Source organism: Phyllostomus hastatus, unplaced genomic scaffold, assembly GCF_019186645.2.
Source record: "Phyllostomus hastatus isolate PE091 unplaced genomic scaffold, TTU_PhHast_1.1 phas_scaffold_555, whole genome shotgun sequence".
NCBI lineage: Eukaryota > Metazoa > Chordata > Mammalia > Chiroptera > Phyllostomidae > Phyllostomus > Phyllostomus hastatus.
Genome location: NW_025334036.1, coordinates 8,380,126 through 8,386,503, shown reverse-complemented (window position 1 = coordinate 8,386,503; position 6,378 = coordinate 8,380,126).

Below are 6,378 nucleotides of genomic sequence, written 5' to 3'. Positions count from 1 at the left end.
CAAAAACCAACTTTGTTTAATTCTGGAATGTTCTGACCCTGGTTCATCTCCGGAATCGACATTTTCTGCAGTGTCAGAGCTTCCTGACATATACAATTAACTCACAAATTAACTTAGAAAATGATAGTAAGCTCTCAGCTAAATGATATAGTGGCCACGGGGGACCAAACCAATTTTCTGGAATAAGGTTAGGACTAAGTTCGCTCTGCAACAGCACTAAGGTGGGGTGTACAGAGGAGCTGCTCCGGGGGGAGAAGGAATCCAGGTGCGAGAGGGGAGATACTATCTGTCTTCAGTTCTGTCGGTTACTCAGCTCTCTGATATTTCTGCAGCTACGAAACAGGAATAACCGGTCTAAAGAATGGTTTGGAATTCAAGGCTCCAGAAGGGAATCCAGAAAGTCACGGGATCTTCTCCTTGGAAGGAAGCTTGGAGAACATCGGGGCCGACTTCCCGGCGGACCCCGGAGGCCTGGAGACAGGCCGGTGGTTAGGCAGACACCGAGTCAGAAAGTTCCAGGGGTCATAAGGTCAAGGCCAGTGACGTGAATGTCTGAAGGCCACGGGTTCGGCCAGGGCCGGCCGCCCCGAGAGATGGGTGGGCCAGTGCTTACTCTCCCTGAGAATACCGCTACTGGGGAGCTCTGCTTTGGGAAAGTTTTGTACCTTTGGGGAAAGCAAACACCTTCTTAAGCACCTTGCCACAGGGGCAGATTCTGTCCTCAGCAGCAGTACATCTGAGCCTCATTCCCTCACCATACGAGAGACTTTCAAACACTTGGAGATGGCTTTCACTCTCCCCAACCCTCAAAGCTACCGCCTATGTTGTAGTGGCCAAGTTCCCTGGTTCCCCACATGACAGGGACACAGAGGTTTCCTCTGAGCTGCCTGCGTTTGCCAGAGTCTCTTAAGAAGGGTCCAGAAACAAATGAAAGAGAAGTCGAGGGACCAGCACTTCCACCACGGACAAGACTGGCTTTGCACGGCGCCCCGCGTCAGTGAGGGGCGGCCCCCATCCGGCGGAGCCGGGTCTCGGGCCTCGAGGTTTTGTACAAGGGGATTTGTTGCATTTAAGAAGGTCTCATGTTTATCCCCATTAAATTGCATTTTGTTTTGGCTTCCTGATAGCTTTTAGCGTCTGTCTCTCATCTTTTTTTTTTTTTTAACAAGTTGACGAAGTCTGTCTTTTACAGTTTTGCCCAATCATTGGTCTAAACATTGCAGAAGCCAGGCGTTCTGGGGTTTTAGGGTCTTGGATGTCACCGGCGATTACGTTGGAAATTGTTACAGGTTTATTTTTTCAATTAGCTCATAAGCAGTGGGTAATTGTACAGTTTCTGGGTTAAATCCTGGGTCTGCCAAGATCCAGGTGTGTGGCCTTGAGCCTGCAGACTCACCTGCGTCTCAGTTTCCTCATCTGTAAAATGGGGGTAAAAGTGCAATGATAACATATATGGTTGTTTTGATGACGAGGTAAGTTAATACAGTAAAGGCATGCAGTGTGCACTATTTATTATACAAAGAAGATACATCAAGACAAGATCCCTAAAGACAAGGGAAATATCTTGTTTATATTTGTATCTCTGCAGACTAGCACTGGAGCTAGAACATGTCTGGGGCTCATACACTGGGTATAGAAATGGATGAGTTTCTATAGTCTTCTAGACACTAGATGCAGAGAGATAATATCATCTATAGTAGAATCGGTAACGCTCTCGTTTCCAGTGCTAACAGAGTTTCAATATCATTATGAAAAAGATCTGGACCGTGGAGCACCGTGCACGTTCTGTCTCAGACCAACATCATTCTCGTTACTTTGCCGCTCACTTTTCTGTGAGTGGTCCTCCGTGTCTTTAGCGACGCTAATCTCTCATGTCTCCCTTTAGCATGCAAGGCGAGAGAAATCACCCACTTCGGTCCACGCTGAAAAAAAAAAAAAAGACAGGGCTCTTCCTAGTTTGCTGGCCCCACCAGAGAGGGGGCACTGCCTATTTTCAGCATGAAAAGGGGCCCGGAAGAATGCTAGTAGTCCGGGCTCCACCCTGTCTAAACCTCTGTAGATCTGCAGTCACAGGCAGACCCAATTCAAAAAGACACGCCAAAAAAAAAAAATGAAATGTTTTAAACATCACCCACAGGATGGGCGTTCCTGCACCCGCCTACCTTCCATGGCCATGCCAACTCAAGTGCTGACAACAGCGTAGGTCTGGGCTGCAGCGCGCAGCCGCCTCAAGTTCCCTTGGCCGCAGTTTCGGCGGGTTAGGTCAAGTTCTGGTCGGGTTGAGAATTTCAGTCTTCCCGAGCTATCTTTTCCATGTAATTCCCTTTGAACTTCCATCCATGCTCACGTAGACACCGGTGTTTTTTCCCTCTTTGTTGCAGGCAGGAGTTCACCCCCCTGAAGCGATTACCCACTGGGAAATGTGGGAGGAGCCACGCTGGGGGGGGGGGTGCGGAGCAGGGTTGCGGGGGCCGCCCTGGGTAATATGATCTGCGCTTGTTGAGTGTGTCAGGGCTAATACTTTTGACAGCAGCCGTCCTAAAGGGGTGTAGCAAGTCATTTGAAATGTGTACACAGACTGCCCTATCCATTACGCATCGCCCATATCATACCCGTAATCTCCCAAGGCAGATATGCTATTACACTCAGCGGGCCAAGCTCTGCTCCCGCTTAGATCCATGCGACTCCCACCAGCTCCGCACCCCCCGGCGCCGCTTCCGTGGGAGGTGTCGGCCGCATCCACGGAGTCCACGGCAGTCACAACCACAGCGGGCGCGGCGAAACAGAGAGAGCTGGCTGTGTGTTAGCAAGGCTGAGGAAGAACAAAAAAAGCTGCCAGTTTCCATAAGAAATCTTATCCCTGGAGCCTTAAGGACTGTAGCCTGACACTCAGCGCGCAGCCTGCTGATCTCAGGGCCGGGGCGAGGGAGCAGCTACGACAGACGGGCATGGAAAAAAACCCGGCCTGCCACAGGGCGGACAGCCACGCTCCGCAGCCAGCCCTGGCAGGTGGGGCGAAAATCCCCATCCGTGAGCCTCAGGACGTTTATTTAGCAAAACTCAAAGGGGTATCTTGGCACCGATGACCCTCTTTCAACAGAGAATATTGAAAGTGCCCCAAAATCAGGGCACGAAGATGTCAAACGTTTGAAAGTCACCAGTCTGTGCATTTTGAGTCACAGGGTGTTGTTATAATATATGTGTTATAATATATAACATAGATACGGTCGTGCAAATGTGGCAAGTGCTGTCTTAGCCCTTTCATACTGTTTTCTGCCGGGATTCATTGCGAGGAGTTTCTCGGCCTTTGAGACATCCCCAGACCATCCCTTCTAAGGGAGTAGGTATCGCTGACCTCACGCCCAGCCCGCAGGGAACTCCAGGATGCGCCCCCTACTCCGGGCCCTCACCATTGTAAAAAAAAACAAAAAAGAAAAAAAAAATCAAGTTTGTTGCTAATCCTCAGAAGGCTGCAGTTTGGAGGGCAGAGCTTGGGTTCAAATCCTGGCTCGAAATGCCTGTCTTGGGCATGTTGCCCAGCACTGCTGAGCCCCAGTTTTCTTCCCAAGGGTAGCCTGAGGTTAAGGATGTTTTCTGCATTGTGATGCTGTACAAACAACACCGGGACAGATGGGTGAGGCACCACGCGCAACAGAACAGCTCCACTGAGGAAAGGGATGGAAAGGGATGCAAAGGGATGCACGTGGTACACAGCGGGCACCCAATGAAAGCTTTCCCTTCCTCCTCCTTCTCTCCTTCTCCCCGCCCCCCACCCGCTACAGCCTAGTAAGTCAACGCTCACGCAAGCCTATGTACATGAAGAAAAATACTGCCTTTAAGGAAAGTAACTTAATTAAATAGCATCCCATGAATGACAAATGGTCATACACTTAACAGAACACAGTTAAAGGTGCAGTCATTCTTTGATGGTTGTTACAGAGCAAATAAAAACAAAAGGAAAAAAAAGAGTAGGCAAGGAACCAGATTAGACATTCATCAAGTCTAATTCATGGTTACTTGCAATGGAGACGTTAGCTGGACGTAGGGTCCCCGCCGCTCTGGCTGCTCATGCAGAGTGAAGGGGGTGACCACTTTAGCAAGTCAAATGCCTAATTCACTTGGAGTTCACATAGCTTTTCTTTCTTCATTTGGGGGAGACTGAAAGTTGGGCGTAATTCTGTTCATGGTATAAAACTCCGATGTTTCATGACAATGAATTCAGATTTAGAAAACTATCTTCCTCCCGAACAAATTAAATTTCTTCATTTTTTTTCCCTCATTTCTCCCATATGAGTGCTCTAGTTCGGACCAGAATTAATCCTGTGTTAAAAATGACATCACTCTAAATGACTTCCCCTCATTCTAAAAAAGGTAGTCAAGGTCCCCTTTAAAAAATCATGTGCTCTCAAATAGGAAAAGGTGCAATAGGTTAATTTGACAAGTATGAATAATTCAACACGGAATCATACATTTCTCTTTACGTATTTTCCCCATTAAAAAAAATGCTGCTTTATCATTGTGAAATAAACACCCTTCGGCACTTGTAACTTCCTGAGAGCTCAGAAAGGAGATGCAATTCTGTATTTGTTAAAAGACAGTAAGAACTGCCCTGGCTGGTGTGGCTCAGTGGATTGAGCCTGTGAACCACAGGGTTACCAGTTTGATTCCCAGTCAGGGCACATGCCTGGGTTGTGGGCCAGAGCCCCAGTAAGGGGCACTCGAGAGGCAACCATACATTAATGTTTCTCTCCCTCACTTTCTCTCTCCCTTCCCCTCTCTAAAATTAAATAAATAAAATCTTAAAAAAAAAAAGACAGTAAGAACTGAAGTTTCACTAATTTGGAAAAAGTACCGGCATACTTCATGTGTGTAGAAATTGACCTTTCTTTGTTCACAAAGTAATCTCTGGTTTCAAGTTGCAGTTAGAAAATGTTAAAGTGAAAAATTTGAGCAAGACTTGCCCAAAATTCAGGGGCTTTGGAGGACGTCTGTGTAAGAACTGGGTAGCCATGACAACAACGTGGCCACTTCTACTTGTGTAATAAAATCAGCAACAATTAAAAACAAACAAACAAGATTTGCTCTAAGTTTAGGGAGTAAGTCAAGCTCTAAACGGGAGACAAAATTCATGTACACACATCTGACCGTGCACGATCAACTGTTTAAATTCTTTTCGTCTTATCAGAGACACTAGAAAAATAATACGATTCAAAGCTGCCTTCTGCCTTGCGACCTCACTTCCTATCACGTAGAGCTGATCACAGCCACCCCTCGAGTCTGGCTCATTTTGTGGTCAGTGAATTTTGTTCAACAGAAATTCTTTAAAAACAAACCCCAACAAAAAACCGAGGTAGTCCCTCTGCTTGTCCACATTTTGTCTCCATTTTCCTCATGCCCTGCACCCTCCGGGGCATGTCTGATCGCAGTATCCTATTAGCCTGCATCGAATCAATTTAGGAATAACCCCCACATTTACATTCCCCAGGACCAACAGCAACACGAGAAGAGCATGATGGGAAAAGTGCCAGAAGTGGAGTTAGAACGCAGGCAGGATTTTGCTATCAGAAAGAAGGGGAAAGGGGTCAGCCAGCACAGAGAAGCAGAAAGGAAAAGCAGGACAGGAAGGAGAGACGGGACCTAAATTAGAACAAGAGGCTATGTTTATTAATAACCTTGCTGACCCACGGGCCCGTGACACAAAATACATTAAGTATTGTTGGGACACTCTGCTCTGTCACTCAGAGGAGGAGCACATAAAATGGTGTTGGGGGCAGCGAAGTTTTCGAGAACAGACTTTCTGGAGAAATAAAAAAAGCCAGAAGAAAGGGAAAGGCAGAGATAAACTCATGAGAGGGGCCCCGTGGTCCGGGTTCCTCTTTATCGTCCTAGAGCTTTCTCTGCATACGCTTCCAGCAAACTAGGATTTAAAACACAGGAGACAAAAACATTGTTCACGGCAAAAATGATACATGTCCATGGAGAACATTCAGAAATTATGCAAAAGCACACAAAAAAATTCTTGGAAATGGCCTATAGTCCCACTGCTTGCATAGAACCATTATCTAGACTGTGATACACATTTTCTAATCATTTTCCTTCACTTTTTTTATCCCTATATGTTTGTATATCTGGAAAGTACAGTGGCAGCCCTACTGGAATCCACTATTTTGTAATCTGGTTCTCCCACCGGACCAGGCATAGTAAATGTCTTCTCGGGTTGTTAAAACTATTACAAAACAAGGTTTTTATGCCGGCACCCTATGTCCTTATCATAGATATGATCCTGTATTTGGCCCCTAGTGAGAGCTGTGTGTTGTTTGAAACTTTCTGTTTTTATAAAATCTACGAGGGCATCTCCATTTCCTCCGGAAATTTCTA